The sequence below is a fragment of the Anser brachyrhynchus genome (genome assembly GCF_964034855.1).
Source record: "Anser brachyrhynchus genome assembly, chromosome: 10".
In the NCBI taxonomy this organism is placed as follows: Eukaryota; Metazoa; Chordata; class Aves; order Anseriformes; family Anatidae; genus Anser; species Anser brachyrhynchus.
Window position 1 is genome coordinate 2,580,154 of NC_137705.1, and position 19,162 is coordinate 2,599,315.

Sequence of the window (19,162 nt, forward strand, 5' to 3'; positions counted from 1 at the left end):
ATCATTATTGAATGAAGATTTAACCAAAAGGCGCAAATATTTTACTGGGAAAAGACAAAAAAAGAATACCAGCTACTCAAACCTGGATTTTTGCAATCAAGTCTTTAAGTCTTTGCAATCAAATCAATCATGCTCTGAATGCTTCTAAATCCTCGTAGAGTCAATAAACAACTAAATGTCAGTATTTCATATATTCTACCATCAGCTTTATTATGTGTTTTTGTTCATGTTTAGCCAATAGTCTGCCAAAGCAAGTGTTCGTAGTCAACTTAAGCAATCCTTCCTTTGGAGAAAACTCATTAACAACTATTTATTAGCAGCATCCTATGTTATTGAGCTCAATAGCTCAGGTTCTCATTCACTGATATTTCATAGCATGGAACAGTTCTTTAATGAATTTGTGTCAAGCTTGTTAAGGTCTGCCACCAATTCACAAACCGGGTACAATAAATGCAAAGCTTATTAAAATTCTTCCACCCTCTGATCCACCAAGTCTCAGTCTTCCAGGATGACCCATGCTTTGCAATAAGCAGTTTCTGGCAGCTTACAAATCAGAGGATTGCTGTCTTACTGTGTTTCATCAGGTTAAGAATAGGTACTTCATGATTTTCTATTGCATTTAATCTTATAATCATGCAGCTCCATAAGGAGCTACTTCTCCCCCCATAGTTGACAGTAAACATATTTTGTAAAATCTATTTTATTCTATTATTACATAAACATGTACAGGACCGCAAAAGTGCCTCTTCACATAAAAACCTTCAAGATCCAGTACGTCTCAGTGTCAAGGTTTCCCTTTCCAAGATAAGACAGACAGCAGTTACGGACAACAACTAACATCATTACCACACTTCCTGTCAAATAGCAGAGACTTTTTTTTTCCAGTAGAATTAGACTATCAAGCTACCCAGCTGTCAAGGATGAAACCAGTTTGGTTTGCTTGCCCAGTATAGACATCCCCAGACAGCAGGATTTTAATTTGTGTCCCCCACCAACAGCCACCCTGCCCAAAGCACCAGTCATTGCTGAGCACTGAGCCTTCCACGTGCTGCATCAGAGCAGCTGTTATTCAAGCATCCCTTTCCCCTTTCGTTCCCTGAGATTACCCTTCTGGTACTTTATGAGAAAGAAAGATGCAAGACCACGAGGCTGCCACACACATCTGGGCAGCCTGTCTTGCCTGTATGGGAGCAACCTCCCAGAGCAACAAGCCACAACATCAGACAAAGCTGCAAGAGCCACATTTGGGAACAACTTGGTATTAGAAGTGACATTTCAAATGCAGTGTGATGCCTCACAGACTCCTTCACAATTAGAGCCAAATACTTAAGATTCGAGTTCCCTTCCTCTTTAATAATAAGTAATTTGCTACGAAAATCATGACACTGTTTTAGTTCATCTAAAAAACTACAGGAAAAAAAAAAACAAAAACCCAAACCCAAGGCTAACTAAAAGAGCAGAAGGGGCAGGAGCCAGGCAGAGCACGCAGCTCCATACTCGCTGCAGTCACACAAAGCACTTCTGCTCTCAGTGACACCCACACCTCTGTGCTGCAGCGACACAGGTGAGGGCCCCAGGAGTTGCTCCTGCCCTTTACCAGCCCTGAAACTTTGCAGGGGTTGTGAGCTGTGAAAAACAAGTTTCTAGTTTCCCTGTTTCCCCCCCATCTCTATTCCCAGTCTCTAATCAGAGTGTTCTGCCTCTTACTCAACCATTTGCAAAGGGTTCATGACATTAAATTCCTTAAAATAACTGAACTTAAGACAGCAGAAAGGATGTGTTACAGATGTTTGCTCAGGTGTAAGGATGTCACACAGCATCACACGGGTGGTATGTGCACAGTGTGCAGCAAGCTCAGAGCCTTAGAGCAATAGTCAGTTACAGTAAAGCCATACAGAGCAGCCTATGTATGAGCGAGAAAATGTCCTCATTAGCTTTAAACATAATTTGTATCAATAGCATTTGGCATCTTTACTCTGGGTAAATATGCCAATTCACCCTTCTCTTGAGGAATACAACGCTTTAGTGATGACTCGCAGAACAGTAAAGACAGGCAGATTTGCTCCAGAAGAGTGCCCAGAAAATTCACAGATCTGTCAGGAAAAGTTACAATTTATTCAAACCCTTTTGATACAAAAAAAAAAACAGGCCTGAGATTCCACAAACTTTTCTCAGCAGTTACTGCCCTTTTAAGTGACAGCCATTCAAAAAACAGTCAAGCAAATAAATGTTCATTACGGTCTCCCTTTCTCAGTGAAACATTTTAGCTGCAGCCTGCAAACTGAATAAGGAGCAACTCCATCACTGCAAACTGCACTTCTTTGGAATGGCTTTGAAGAGTACAGGAGAGTTGTCACATTTTTAACTCATTCAAAACATGGCTTAGCCCCTTTTTGGCACACAGGGAAGGATTATCAGCTGTATGTTTAAGACAAGCCCAGTTTCTATGTGCTCTCTGAAGAGCAAAAAATACCTGTTTCCTATGGCTTTATAAACAACATTCAGAGGTAGAGCTCCTTTTTTACCCTGTTTCCCAAGTTGAGCAAGTTTCCCAAAACACCTGAGCAGGGGTGGCTATCCCACTTAACCCTGCATGATTCAAAGAGTTTGTACATCTGATAGCACAGCACAGCCCGTGCTTAAAAAAACTTAATCTAAAGAAATAGAAAAAGTTTAATGTCTTCATTTAAAGTCCATTGGATCCAGTGGAAAAAAACAGCCTCATTCAAACATGGTGGTAAGTGCAATTTGCATTATTTTTAGGAAAGATTATCTTAGAGCAGAGATGCTGAAACACTTAACAACTCTGAAGTACCACTCGAGACCCAGTCACAAAAGCTTTATGCAGACAAAATTCTCATTACAATCAGCAGGGGTTTGCTTTCATAATGAATATTTGAGTCAACTGATTGGAGTGCTCAACTTCTGTGATGGTTGGTGCACAAGATATTCTTGACTGTATGATTTCTCTGTAATGCTCCATAATATACAGCTCTGATTTCTTAGAAACAAGCCATTTTGACAGGGCTGAAATGGGCGCAAATGGGTAAAGTTCTTACTAAAGTAGACTGCTTAGATGTTTAGCATTACCTCTCAAAGTTCAAATTGTTCATACTTAAATGTCACAGTTCAAAGTTTCCATCAAGTGCATGATCCAACTATTGCAACTCTCTGAACAGCAGCTGGGCCTGAATTCTCACCCCTCTCATGCAAATAAACCCAGAAAAAGAACTTATGGAGTTCTTGTCCTATTAAAATCCAATTTAATTTACACAATAAGGATACGAACTCTGCCGTATATAGAGCAACAAAAAAAAAAGGAAGTAGAGTTAGTCTGTAGTAAGTGAATCCCATACTGAAAGTTCTTACAGATTATATCTCAGTGAATCATAACATCTGTCTACTGATTTTAATGAACTAAGAACAAATTGCAAGTGTCCAATAAAAGTATTTCTAAAACCATTGCTGCCTACATTCATATTTGGCCACCTAAAATTCTCAGCATATAAACCAGCCACACAGAATGCCATTGCAATGAATTTTACTGGTTGCATTAAACCATTGAACTGTTTCAGGATTATTCTAGAAGCCAGTTGTGCCTGCATTCAGCCAACCACCCAAAGCTTTTAAGCATATGCACATTACCTGTATGACTCCATGCAAATTCATTTACTCCTATGGAGCTAAAGTAGCACAAAGATCAGGATCAGACTTTAGAGGTTCACAAAGTTTTAGCACAAGAGACCCCAGTAGAGACTTGTGGGGGATGCTCTCTTTTAAATCATTGCCCTCCCCTGAATTGCTGCTTAAATATTTATAATCCTGACACACTCTGGAATTGGCCACCTCTCAATACAAGCTTGACAAAGCTCTATGGGATATTGCAAGTGGTACAGGATAGTTTATCAATTCAGGATGGTGGTGGAAGAGAGGATTTAGAGCAAAGAGAAGACCCTACCTTTAAACTCCTTCCGTTGATATCACAGCTGTGTTACCACACATTCACAGCAATAGCACAGTGAAAAGTACTCATAAAGCCAGAGTTTGACTTACACAGAAGTCAAGCTGCTTAACTACCCCCATCCCTGGAAGTGCCCAAGGCCAGGCTGGATGGGGCTTTGGGCAGCCTGGTCTGGAGGGAGGTGTCCCAGCCCATGGCAGGGGTTGGAACTGGGTAGGCTCTGAGGTCCCTTCCAACCCAAACCGTTCTGTGAACTAGCACAGGAAAACCTCATCAGTACATGCTGCAGTGAATGCTCCAGGCTCAGGTAGCTTAATACTGAGGATCTCAAAAGAAACAATCTTTCAATGGAAACATGTTCCCTCCTAATTCCATCAAATTAGCACTAAGACACATTCATGCTTTTGCTTTTGACATAGCTACAGAATGTAAAGGAAGATGTTCTCATTACATGTACATCTTGGTCTTGTACCATCCAAGTATATTAAAACATCAATGAAGAAGCATTTTTTTCCTACCCCCATTCTTTTTCTGTGCAAATGAATACTGTTTGCATGGTACCAGATCACTTCCACAAGTAAAACTGATCCAACATGGAGCAGTATTACACAGGGCCAAATATTTCCCTACTTTCCTTCTCTCCACTGTAGAATTTTTCTACTTTAGCTGTCAACCTCTGCTCTTTGCAATGGCTTCTTTCTGCAGGCAATTCCCTCTACCTTTGCCATACAGCCTCCTTCTCCCACTCAAAGCAAGTCAGTCCTTCCAGCCTACCCTTCTCTACCCAGGATTTTCCCAATTTTGCCACCAAGCCAGTGCAAAATGTTCCCATCTCCTCTCCCATTGCTGTCTTCCTTCTCGTGCTCCAATTTATCTCCTGTTCTCCTACAGTGGCCTGCTGAGCTAGCTTGTCCATGGGATCACTGAAAACACCTTTTCTAATTACTTTTAGTTTTACTTATGTAACTAGTTAACTTCACTAGAAAGCTTGCATATTCTTCCTTTTTTTCCCTAAAACAGAAAATATTCCTACTACATAATTATATTTAAACAAGCACAGCAGATTAAATAATGTATTTGGGTCTCTGGAAAGCTGGTAAGTTCTGTCTAGCAGGAAGGAGGCATGACATTTTTATTTTCCCATAATTAGGCATAATAATTAGCATAATAGTTAGGAATGTTAACAAGGATATTATGTGCAACTAATGCATCAATACTTCCTAGAACGAAGCCAGTTACCTTTTGTGTCCCATCTGGGATCATCTGCATCCCCACGGGCACAACACGCCAGTGTACTGATTGCTGAGCAAGGACAGTACAGGAGCCAGCCTGACATACAAATCAAAAGGGAGTAAAAAATTATTAAAAGTAATAAAATAGCTCCCAGCCAGGCAAAAAGTATTCAATAAACCCAATGCATCAAAAGCACCGCTGGGTTCCTCAGCCATGAAGTTTTGCACTTTTTCTTCTGGACAAGCCCTGCTCACTAATCAGCTCCAGAACTGGCTCTTGGTTTTGCCTTGGGTCTGACTACACGAACTGAGGGACCACTTACATTTGTACTGCATATTGCCATGTCACCAAGCTGTTCAGATCTGCTCTGCTGGGAGGCTGTCTCATTCCAGGAATAGAAATTAATTAATCAGTATATTTTCCACCCCCGTGCCAGGAAAAAACATCTCTGATTAAAATGGTGTACTGAAGTTTTTTTTTGCAATCACTGCCGACACGACTATTGATTAAATGAAAACCTTCTGAGCACTTATTTTATAGGTGTATTTATTTCATTTCTCTCAAGCTCCCTTGTTTTAATTAAAGGGTATATATTCTAGACATGCTATGACTATTATACATTGAAAACAACTTTGTAAATCTAAGGCATCTCCTTTTTGAAATGACTGCTCTCCATACATGACTGAAGCACTTCACTCCCAAGTTTAGATCCTTAAAACTTCAGTCCAGTGAAAAGTTAGCTTTGGAGGTAAATACCAAAACTTAGCTCCAAGTACATCCACAACATTGCTTCTGGGCAGGAAAAGTGCTTCATGCATTACTATGCTGAAGAGCTGGCGCATCCATACGTAAATCCCACCACGACCGCACACTTGGCAGCGTTCCCCATATCCCGCTTGGACTGGGCTCCCCATTTGCAGAAGATTTCTACCCAGTAAGCTATGCCTACAGTGAACAACGGGTGCTATTGCCTCCCTTTGAAGACACTGATATGAGAGCCACACTAGCTGAGCCTTCATAGAAAGACAAAGCAAGTTGAGATGTAACTCATGAAATGAGTTGGTGAATTCAAGGACCACCGATCACCCTTTCTGCTCCAAAGGCACTGGAGTACTCAGTGCTAGAGACTGGGCTACAGCTTGATACATCCTCAATGTATAATGGATACATCCTTCTTGACTAGTTTCTCTATACAGCCTGCTGACAGAGACCCCTTTTCTTCAGACTGTGGTCTGACTCCCATCAGGTATGGGCCTTAAGAAGACAGGACCTTAAGGGGGCCTAAAGTCTTCAGCTGCCTGTATCAAAGGCATTCCTGACAGGGACAGTCCACCCCACACTCTATCCAGAGAGAGACCATGTTTAAAACTCAATGCTAACACTATTCCACTCATTAGTTATTGGGGGGAAAAAAACTAATATGAATGGTGTAATTAAAGGCCTGTCTTGCGTACATTTGCTGCCACAAACTGAACTCCAAGACTTTCTGTATTCCCTAATGGTTCATACATCTAGAAAACACCAACTTTATCTGCTAGATTATCTGCTAGACATGCCAATCAGTGTCTGTTTCATTAAAATATGTAGTGAAATTGCAGTATTGAGGTCAACTTTTGATATTCACCATAGGTACGATGCATTCTTGGCGCATTTCAGCACCAGCAAGCAGGGAGCTGCTGGGCACTTGCTCCCACACTCACAGTGCAGGATGCAGAGTACATTTCTCCCTGCGTCACATTCCTGTGCTTTTTCTAAAAAGTTATTTGCTTTCCCACATCTCTGCTACTACTGATTCATGAAAGTAAGGATTGGTGTTTCCTATCGTATCTTGCCACAGAAGTGAGCCATTAACCTGCCAGCTCTTCTCATGTTTCGCGCTCCTAGGAGCGCTGGACACAACCATTTTCTGTGAGGATGAAACCCTGCTGCGTAATTCAGGGATTATATCTCTAATTAGCAGAATAAAAAAGATTGACATCATACTTGTCCATGCCTTTTCGTATCTCGCTGCTTTTCTCCATATCGCTACAGAGACAGATGTTCACTGATTCATTTTCAAAATAAGAGATTAATTATCACACATTGTTACAATGAAATCATGGTAAATTAGCCCAATAATTACAAGTTGCAAATTATCTGGTCAGGTCTGATAAATGGAGATCAGCAGGGAGCTTTATACACTCTTCAGCCTACGTACCTGACACTGCTTGGTACTCCTCCTATTACACATCCTTTGGAAAGAAGCTTCATGTTCATGTAACCCTTCAGCCAGTTTGCCATTTTCCATTAACCTGCCCAAACTGCTCATCTTCTAAAGAAGCCTAGAACATTTTCAAACCTCAATATGCATAAATTAGTGGTACTGTATAAGGCAACCCTAATTTATGCACTCACTATGGACCCAATTAGTTCTTCTGTAACAGAACGTCAAACAGATTTTCTTAATAAAGCAGAACATATCATATCTAATATTTATATAATATGCAGAGTTTTAACTTTGTCACTTCACATTACTAACCCCAGACTGAGAAGGGGATTCTGAAATTGGCTTTTTCTCCATGAGGCACTACTGGCAGAGCATGAGACAGATGATCGGTTTGGACAGATCAACATCACTCCAGCGCAGCTAATCAAGTGGCATGGATTTACATCAGCTGAATGCACAGCACATCCAAGATGCTCTCGGGAAGGTCCTACAAGCCTCACAGACAAGAGCAGCCAGAAACTTGCAGGGAAGGCTCCAAAAGTTTACCCTCCTCCTGCACATAGCAGTCCTGCTCACCTCTTTGCACATGGGGCTACACCTTGGTGAGCAGCAGACAGCTGCTAGGGATGCTGTTGACAATGCTGTGAATATTTAATTCCTTCCATCCCAGATGGTTTACTTACATGGTTAAAGCTGAGACATGCCTGAATGCTTGCAAGCCGAGGCTCTATTAAGATAAGTGAGGTGACATGGTGAACTGGGAGGGAAAAAGTGATCGCATTTGTGCTTCTAATATTACTCAATTAAGTCAGCAACCAGAAACCTTGGTAGATTTCCACATGTTTTGATTATGCATCGACATACCTATATCTGCAACCTGCTTTGGCTATCTCACACATTTTGTCACTTCAAGTTTAGCCTACTGTGACCTGCTCTGGTTGGACTTCACGTAAATCCATTTGCCGAAGGACCATCAGCAGCCTGCTTCCATTTATGCTAAACCTCCTGCTAGTAGGTTAACGGCTGTGATCCCAGAATGCACAACTCTCTGCAGGTCACCACTGTGAGTGGTGACTAAGTCCTTCCTGGCTGGTTTCCTCTGTTTGAGGAGTCTTTGAAAGCTTCCCAGTGAAGGGAAATCTCCTGACAACCCAAAAATAAAGGAGAAAAGATCAACCTTTTTTTTTTTTTTACTGGGACTGAGCAAGTATGTTTTGTGACTAAAGCCCTTTTAGCTCCATAGAAGCTTAAAGGGTTATACCTTTGTTGATAAAGGTGATGCCTCTAAAAAGGTCTTAAGAACTTAACAGCCAAATGTAGCAATATTTGAATGGAGTTTTTGCCCGTGTGGAAGAAGTCTTCCCCCCGTGCAAACAGCATCAGAGTGCAGGAGGTACCACTCCCCACTGACCAAAACTCAGGTTGGAACATGAGTGAACTCTGGTTTGTACAGTTAAAAGTAAACAAGCATTTATGAGATAAAACCCAATGCTATGTAGATAGCCTAAAAGATCAAATACTTTGTCTATGAAGTGTCCACAAGCTGGTCCCAGGAAAAAGAAACGAGTGGATGACTTTCTCCACATCCTTTCTGAAAGTGACAATGCAAGATATTGCCATCCCACATGAAATACGCTTACAGTTGCTAGGAGTAAAAGCAACACATCTGATGTATAGTGGCAGAATGAAGAAGTACACTAAGTCACTTCAGATGACAAGCACAATATTTGTCTTTTTGGTATTTATTTCAAGCAGATTAATCAAGATGAAATATTTTGATATTGATGCATATATTACCCTCATTCTTCTGCCTAATGACCTCCCAGTTAATGCTCTTATTATAAAGTAAAATAATTACATAAACATTTTAAAACAGTAGCAAAAAGCTTTACATTTTCATACCCGCAAGGAAAATCCCACAACACTGGAAGGGCAACAGGATCTACCTGAGATGAAGCTGATCCAGGCAGAGCTTGCATTTTCCATTACACAAATACCAGGGATCAGCCTCCCAGACCTGTATATGATCCAAAACCCTGAACAAAAATGTACCTTTTGCTCACGCACATTTTGTTTCAAACATACAACTATACTATGAAGTTTGGCATTTCTTAAGCAGAGGGCAGTATTACATCAGTAAATGGTTATTAAAGTTACCTAATCTACAGTACATGAAGTTACATTTCTGCAACACAAGGGTACGTGTTCCAGTTAACTGACTTTAGATATATACATAAAGTTCCGTAAACTGCAACTATATTCAAGTTACTGCAGGAAATGACACAGAATAGACTTCCAGTCTTCTCCCCCCTCCCCTTTGCTATGGAACAGTAAAGGAATAAATTGACAAGAAGACTTTGACCAAGTCCATCTCCTAACTTCTTTCCCAAACTTACTCCCAGAAGGTTTCCTCATTGTACATCACAACTACCAGTTCATTAAATATAGATGCAAGATGAACACTGTCCACTATTACTCTTTAAAACTGCACATTCCCCTGCTCCTCATGGACCTGGCGCTCCACTAACAAGAATAACTACTTTGAGTCTCCCTTTGATTCCATGATACTCTGGTCCTTTTGGCTCCTATAATCCCAAAGCACTCTGCTGATGCTGCCCCTCTTAATGGAAAAGTTGGAGCTGAAAAACCTGCCAAGAGATAACATTCACCAGCAAAGCCTCAGCCCTAAAACTTTTCCTACTGCTTTGACATTTGTGTAACATTCAGAAGCTGCTTGCTCACACAGAGTCGTTATTCTCCACCAGTGAAGTACTTCAGACGGAAAGTATTATCTATTCCTAACTGACATCTTTCGCTAAATGGAACATTTAATTAATTTGGTCCGAGGCCAGTCTGATCTCTTCTGCTTGCATGAAGACAAACACAACTTGCAACTCTTTGGCACCGTTCCTTCTCCTCCCCCTTAAAAAGAACTTCAGTTGTTTACAGAACAGATACAAGAAAATCCAAGCTGGTACAGTGACACATCATTAGTTAAAAATACACCACGGCATAAAGAGCTTTAGTACAGAGATAGCGCTGGAATGCAGAATTATGCAAAAATGGCTTAAGAAAGAAAATGAAAGTTCTCTGGAAAGTGATGATTTTTTGCCATGGGTTGCAGCATAGGAACAAAACGACTGCAGCCGCTTTGTGTATAACTATAGAAAGCGAACTTGCTACAATTAACTGAATTAAATATATAATACAAGGGGTTATAAAATTATTTGAAATGTACTTATCTATAAAATGCAGATAGTAAACACATGGGAGAAGGGGACAATCTCAACAGAAAAAAATCCAAAAGCCTACAGAAGTTGCATGTCACTAACCAGAGACAGGCTTGCATAATGAGTGGTTTGTGCGGTTTACAGCAAGTTGCAGAAAACACTAAAGACGATCAAATGAAAATCCAGCAGAGTTGACAGCATCTCCTTGGGAGACTCGCTGTGCAAAACCAGAGTTCCTTAACATGCACGCCACATTTACCATCAGGCAGATGTACATGATGAATTCTGACAAGACAGTGTAACACTGGGATGCCCAGACTTACTCCAGATCTGCAGTTCTATCTGAAAACTGAAGCAACTTCCAGATCTGAGCAACACTCCACTGAAGAGCATAGTAGCACACTGTCTGAAGTTATTTGCAATGCGGCACGACTGCAAGCAGCTGTAAGAACAAGCAGAGGTCTGCATTTCTGAGAGGAGAAAGATGTGGCCAGAGGACTTTCCATAAAAAACACTTATACCTGGTTAGAAACAAAGTTCACACTAATTAATTAATTGGGTGTATAGTAAAAACCAGCAGATGAATTTTAATAAGGTAGCACCCCTCCCTTCAACACATGCCACAGCCACAAGCCCTTCTGGCCTGGTACACAAAGTCACACATTAGCTGGGATCCTGTCTCTGCAGGAACAGCTGAGACTTCAGGGCCTGCATACAACCACATCTATCCCCAACTTGTGTAGCTTAATTAAATGGCAATGGTAATTAGTGCACAACACGCAAGTCTCAAACGTGCTGAAGAAAAAAAATACTACTAAGTGCTGGTAGATCTTCAGCTTCTTAGCACCTCGGTGGGGCAGGCAGTCATCCCCTTTCATCATCCTTGTTGAAAGGGAAGCCTAGCCAGGCTGATCAACGTATCCCCATTACAAATTGATAAGGAAGAACATAGCCAGCTGTAAAGTGGTAGAAAGCACAACCAAAGGCAATGATGAGGCAGAGACCTAAAGAGAGACACGGGCAGCTTTCATATGTGGTGGTGGGAGCCAGGAGCACATTGGTGGGTCTCAGAGCAAGGTTGAGCTGAGTCAGACTAAATATGAGCTGGCCCAAACAATTTAGGATGCTTGGATGCTAATGATCAGAGAGCATAAGATCAGGAGGTATAGAAAGAAATTATGAGCAGCATATTCTGTAGCATTTACAAAAAAGAAAATTACATTGTCATTGGTGAAGGCCAAAGTTCATGTTGAAGTGTCATAATGCACAGCCTACTGCATCCATAGTAGCGTATACCTTTTGAAAAAAGTCATCTAGAAAAAAATGAAAGATAGCTATAGTGATATTTTACAGAGGGAGGGAAGAGGTGGCTCTAATCAGCCTCTGACAAGGTGTTTTGATTTTAGAACAGACTGGCAAAACCTAAACAAAAACCTATCAGGACGCATGTGTTCAGCATGAAAGTGTTTCTCCCCCCATCTGCTTCCTGTGGAAGAAAAAAAAAGACTTCAAGGGGTGTGCTGAAGATAACACGTTGTGTATCAAAGCAGGTGATACGGTAGAATCGTGGCAATTCCTGAGGAATGGCAGGAACGAAGATTGAGAGGAAAATGTGAAAATAAGGCATCTTTAAACTGCTTTGAAGTGGGGCCCCACAAAGCTGATCCAATTCCCGTGAACTTCACTACTGGATGAAATACAGTTTACTGGCTGCATGACTCCATCCTCTGGAAATATTGGTTAGTCAAACTATTGGAATAACTACATTATAAGTTACAACTAGCATATACCACTGTATACTCAGAGCTGGTAGTAAGTCACAAGCACAAAGGAAGAGAGACCTAGTGGTAAGAGTGCTGCAGGAAAGAACAGAAAAAAAGGAACTGTTTCATGTGAAGAGGAATGAAAATAGTGGTTGTGAGAGAAGTAATAACTCCTGAAAGATATATGTATTTTTTTTTAAGAAGTGGCAAGGGAGCTGAAGATGAGAAGTGATAGAAACAAAGACCAGAAGGGATTACACACTAGGGGCAGAAGAAGAAATGATTCCTTCTTTATGCTGCATGGTATATGAGCAGCGTCTGTCCTCAATAACTACTGAAATAGCATCTTACAAGAAACCTTGGAGCAGGGCAGTTGAACTATATCTTTACAGATTGCTCTACAAGTTCTACCATTTAAAAAAGCAATTATGAGAAATTAAAACAATATGCATCTCAAAGTAAGAATACAAAGATGTTCTTCCTAAGATGATATTTAATATATACAACCATCAGGTTCAATGAATTAAGGAAACAAAGACCTTATTTTCTTTTTCAGTGAAGACATTAACTTCAACTGTGCTCGAATAAAAGAATCAAAATTCAAAATAGACTTCCAAACTTGCCCTAAGGAATATTTCTCATTCCTTCAGTTGGCAGACTGATCATTTGAAACAATGCATCAATTCACCAAATAACTTGGTTGGGGCATGGGATGCAAAAACACACCTAAGACCAAGACAAAAAGATTTCAGTAGTAGAGTAAGCCACACTAACATCTTTTTGCAAAGCATCATTTATATTTTGTATGGATAAAGTCACAATTAGGTTCTGGTAAACTACACTGAATAATTTAAAATTCATTTTTTGTTTTGCTGATTATGGTCTTCCAGAAGCACCTTAATTTCTGTGTTTATTTCCCCCCTTGAGAATCAAATCTTTTAAAAGATGACAAAACAACGACGTGCTAAAAGGAGCCTCTGCTATTTCATCCAAACATTAGTTTGGTTTTGACTTTCTGATTTCTAGCCAGAGATTTTTTCCCATAGTGGTCCAGCACCATGAAACTGAGCAGAGAACTTGCATAAACTGGTTCAGTATCAAAACTGGCTGCAATCATTTCTTATTTTTTAGTTTCAGCATCAAAACTCATCCGAATATTTGCTGACTCTACTATTTTTTGCCTTATAAATATTTGGCTTAAGGGGCACACGAGATGCAAAATTGGTGTACTTCATTTGCATTTCTGTAAGTAAATGTTTAACACTCTGCTAGTCTGAAATGAACTTCCTAAATGTTAATTGATGCTATTGAAAGTTGCTAAGGGCATATTCAAGGCATTTCAAACAATTAACAAAAGATTTGATAGCAAATAAATTACTTCTGTAATGGCCCAAGTTATTGCCATACCTGTTGTACCACCTGTAGCAAGAAACTTTTACTTATTGAACAAGTATAGTAAATTGTGCAACTTAATGTGACTAGAGGCAATGCTCATCTCAAACCTGATTTTTTCTCACTGCAGGACAGGACTCCTTTTACGGGTGTTTCAGACCATTTTTGATTTCTGCCTTGGATCTCACTGTTGAAAGGAGTTGAGGTTATTCCAGCTGACGTGTCACTCAGCCCCTCAAACACCAGAACCACATCTTGAAATAATTCAAACAAAATCTAAAATGAAGCTTATGCTTGGCAGCTCCCAAACCTGTAGGCCAGGCTGCAGAAAGCAGCTTGAGATGACCCCAAAACCTGGGCTGGGGGCCCTCAGGCTCCTGGACACACTCATGCCAAGCATCCAGAAGTCCTGCTGTCCTCCCTTCAGTGCAGCAGGCCCCTGGAAGACAACCATTGCCAAAATCCTACGAACAAGCTAACAGGAGGTAGAAAAGGTTTTAAAGAAAATTGGCTGACAGTTATTTCTTAACATCTGCGTGGATGGAGCTCTCTGCAGTCAGATCACTAGCCAGTTATAGAAACAGGAAGAAATCAAGGAAAAAAGAAAAGCATTTCAAAAACAAGTGATGTGCCCTGCTTACTCATTCTAGGCAGCACCTGAGTGCACTGAGAAGCAGCAGTTATTCCATATTACAAATTCCACAGGACAAAGCTGCTCTGCTCAGACACATCCGTACAGTGGAGCACACACCATGCCTCCCTTCCTATCCTCCTCCCCTGCCTCCCCATTTATCCCAAGCCTTCTTTCCAGTCCAACCTCAAAATGTATGGAAAGCTGGGTTGAAAAGGAACAGATCAAGTCTCCTTTCTACAAATCTGTTTAATGCTTACTGCACATGGGTTGTCATTGCATTGCCATTGAGGAAGGATCACTGCAGCTGTCTTGCTAAAGCTGTGGCTTACCTTCTCAGCCTTTCATTCCTGTGTGCCGCACACCTTCCAGTAGGCTGCCTCCAAATGCTCTCTCCCTTGCATTAAAAGCCTGAGAAAATAACTTTCCATATTTATAATTGCAACAGCCATTGCTCCAACCAAACAACAGATTCTGCTTTCAACTTTGCTGCACCACAGGGCTTCTGCATGGTTGTGTTCAGACCTCTAACACCTGAGGAAGCTCTTTCATGTTCATTTTGATGCTGGATGCTGATCAAACTGCTTGAGCTGAAGAAATTCTCTCAAAAGGGCTTTGTAGCTTACAAATGCTTTTTGCCCTTGTTAACTACAAAACATTGAGTATAGAGACATGGAGGGTCTAAAACTTACTCATCATGATATGAATAGTGGATGAATTTGGAGTTCCTCAATCCCAAGGAGGTAGATACGATCTTCAAATAACAGAGACTGGCACAGGTCCTACAAGGAGCTATTCTCTGCCTTGTAAACCCATGCGTTCTAACAAAGGGAGGCTTTTCTAGCATAAAATGCTTCCTAAAAGGAAATTTTTGAAGGGGTAAGAAGTTGTTTTTGATTTTAAAAGCCCAACCTACATCCACAGTATCTGTAAGATAAATACGATAAGTGTCATTGAACTAGGTATCTTGGGCATTATCTTGTTAACAATTATTTATCCACAAGGAACTTTATAGTGTTCCTCTTCCTTTTTGCAGGATAATGCAATGTGACACTTGATTCAGAATAACAATCTACTAAAAAATGCAAAATGCATAAAGAGCATGCAGAAGTCCAAACTCAATAGGTGTGTTGGGAAAAATGCACATGTCCGCGTAAACAGAGGATCATGTTCTGCAGAACTGTCATTCCAGCATTTTTGCCAGAGCACTACACTCACTTAAGTATCCCCTGGGGCATCAACCATCAGGAGATACAGGATGACAGATGTACCATCCCAAACAACAAATCCTACTGTGATTTTAATTGAATTGCAGCAGCCATTTTATGTTTTGCAGAGCCTCTAAGACTCTGCATTGCTTACTTGCTTCCAGTGATTCAGCAGTTTATTTTTCAATACAGTAATCCCTCCTTAAGACAGTTTCTCATTCCTTTTAAGCAGTGCTTTGACAGCAGCTACCTATATCTTTGTTGTTTAAGGCATTCTGCCTTTTTTTTTTTTTCTAAATAGAAGTAGTTTATCTCAGACATACTTTTATTCTCAGACTCAACCATTCTTGCATCCATTTGAAAGCTCAGTCTTCTAGCAGTTCAGGTACTGTCTTCACAACACGCTGTTCCTCTATACATAAGCTGACCTGACTACAGTATTGCAGAAGTTTAAAAAGAAACTGAAGGAAACCTAAAACCCAGAGGACAAGAAACAGTGACACCAGCCTACAAATATAAGCTGTCTTTGAAATGTTCACAACATCTGGAAAATAGATTTATTCTTCAATTTACAGGGGACTCCAACAAAACTGCCAAGTGGCTATTTTTGTTTCTAACCAATCTAAAGGGTGCAGAAAGTTCAGCTAATAGGCAAAAAAAAGACAAAATAGGCAAAAGTGACTACCTGCTCTGGAAGACGCAAGTCCTGGCAGTGTGGAAGTATCAGTAACTCAGAATCAAGGCTGATGCATCTTGACCTACACTAGCAATCGCTTAAAGCTTCCTGTTCAGTTTAGGGACCTTTTATTCAAGTAATGAACATTTTCAAAGTAGCATCCTGGCAGTAAGGAGCCCAAGGAAGGAGAGTCATTTTCCTTGGATCTTGACAAGCAAAGTGATGCCTGGAAAGCAGACAACTCCTGTCTTTGAAGGAGCAATCTAAAAATTAGATACAGCAAGCCTATATTTGAGTAATTGAGTAATTTATTTGAATAACTCACTTAGAAACAGACCCACAGTTCCTCCAGTTGAACAAGTTTCCAACTGGAACAGTGGCAGTTCTTCAGATTCATATAGCCAACAGCTACAAGACAAACATGCACACAAGACAAAAAGGAAACTATCACTTCGGTGCTGAATGCCACTGGAAGAAAAACCTTAATTTTAAGCCCTTGCATAATTAACTGCTACATAGACTATGAGGCAGAAGTTATACCCATTATAATTTTATTTCCTAGAGCTATTGCCCATCCAGCACACTCAGTATTCTTATGCAGAAAAGGATGTTTCTGCAGCACAACCGTAGACTGTGTCTGCTGGTAATATGTCTAATTAAAATACACTAAGCCTGGTTGGTGAATACAGCACAGATGCTGCAAGCTTTCTAAGATGACCATTTGCCTGTAGCTGTTTTAATTACCTTGACAGGTAATAAAGTAGTATTTGATAATTACACTATTAAAACACACAAATGTTTCCTTTCAAATCTATACTTACTGAGTCACTTACATACACATCCAGTTCTGATTTCCCAGACAGACCAGAAAAAGCCTTGGCTTCCTCCTTGCCTTATGGCTTTGCAATGACCACACACTGTTAAGAGCATGGATTAGAAAGCCCTCCCCTCCCCTCGAACTGAAAGGTGTAAAAAAATCTGAATTTACAATCCTCATAAAAGTACAAGTGCAGGAACATGTAACCCCCCACGCCACTTTTCTAAAAACAACAACACACTTTGCTCAGCTTGTTGAAGGCAACATGCCTGTTCTCAAGGCATGCTGCTAGGCAAAAGCCCTGCTTATCCTCTTAGCATTTTTAATACCACTTCACTACAAATGCCACACAGGTTACACCACAGAATTGAGGTATTTAACACATTTTGATTACATTTTGCTAATGAGAAGTGTTTAGCAAATAGTGAGTTCTGTAAACAGAATGCAATTTCCATTCTTCTGTCTGTAGTGGTGACATTATTCACAAGCCATCACTACTATGCATATAGTTGCCTGCTCCAGTCCTTCACACTTACTATCAAACTGGCATTTAAGGATTTGGAATGCAGAACACAAGCCTGCAGCCTAAAAATAATATCCCTAGATCTGATCCTGCACTTCTTATTCAGGTTCAATTAATCAGGGTTGCCTAACTCTTCAGAGGTACTTTTCATCTGCAGATTTTGAAAAAGCCTTCCAAATGCAACGGGTATCAGAACCTCCTGTTTACTATGGGAGAACCATAAGCAAGATTTGACCCAAGAAAGGGCTTTGAGGCTAATTTAGGAGGACTGTCCAAAGGTATGAGAAGTGCATTATTCAAAGTTATCTTTTATATAAATAAGCCTTTCCTTGCAGACCACTAGAAAGCGATATCAAAATTTATCAGTCTATGAACACCTCACACAGAGAGCTTTGCAAGTGTAAGTCCCCTGTTGAATAATAGCTTACTTCATCTAAAACAGTAGTTCAGTTTGCATTGCAAACACCCAGCACTGAGATACCTCTGAATTACTCAAAGAAAAAGAATCAAGATACTATTTTGATAAAGCATCTGTAACCTCTCCAAACAGATAGACCAATAACATCAAAAATTACAAAGGAAACCACATTTTTAAATATTTCATTGTAAACTCTGGAAAGGTTTTGTTCTTTTGTGATAACAATATAATTCATTCTCAAACATATGCTGTTCTTTGGCAACAATTTTATCTTGGAGATCAACGACGTGGAGCCAAGATTTGAGAGGCAAAGGCAAAGTAGCAGGGATGCAAAAGAAAGCCCAGTCTTCTGCTCTTGCCTGGACCAGGGCTAGACTCTGAAGCACAAACTATCACACTTAAATTTGTGTTTAACACTCATATTATTCCAGAAAATAAATAAGAGCATTCAGGATATATAGGACAAAACCTACCTCAAATAAAAATATTGATTCCTTTGTACTTTCAAACAGATACCATTAAGATATTTGAGTTTCAAAAGTGACAGTTTTGATAATTAAAATTTGACAGTCTTTTGATAATTTAACTGTAGAGTCATTCAATGATTAACTAAACACCAAGTTTGAAAAAATCTCATTACAAAAAGAGACAAACCTGAAAGTGCTCTGAGATACCAATCTCCTTTTGTAAACTGTTTGTTCAAATTAGATACCTTGTTTTAAACAATGGCATGTTTACAGAAAGTTTTCTGAAGGCAAGCTACTCCATGTTTTCTATAAATCTTGAAATATAAAATTGCCTAAATGCAATATGCATCCGGAGGAATTTAAACAAAAATTTCCACCGACTGGTGGAAAGTAAAGAATTCAAGAATTAAACAAAACCTACTCTCAAGGTACCGAGAAACTCAGGGACAGATTCTGTAGTCTCAGGCACAAACAACACAAAGAAAATCCAGACATTTAATGCAATTGCTTTAAAACCATATAAAATAGTATCAATAAATCAAAATTAGTATTAAAGGACTGTTACCTTCTCCAGTGCATGATACGTAGTCTTCAGTCAAGTTTCCAATACCTGAAAGAAGTAATTGATATGGAAAAT

The 19,162-nt window shown here is 40.0% G+C and overlaps 1 protein-coding gene across 5 annotated transcripts in view; it reads right to left on the minus strand.

Annotated features, from left to right (window-relative positions):
* LOC308200329 (contactin-4) overlaps positions 1-19,162 on the minus strand; it is a 300,384-nt gene that overhangs the window by 242,905 nt on the left and 38,317 nt on the right. For all 5 annotated transcript variants that reach the window (XM_080605918.1, XM_080605910.1, XM_080605912.1 and 2 more), the window contains exon 2: positions 19,091-19,135. The gene's annotated coding sequence lies outside the window, so the exon portion shown is untranslated. The remainder of the gene's footprint in view (positions 1-19,090; positions 19,136-19,162) is intronic.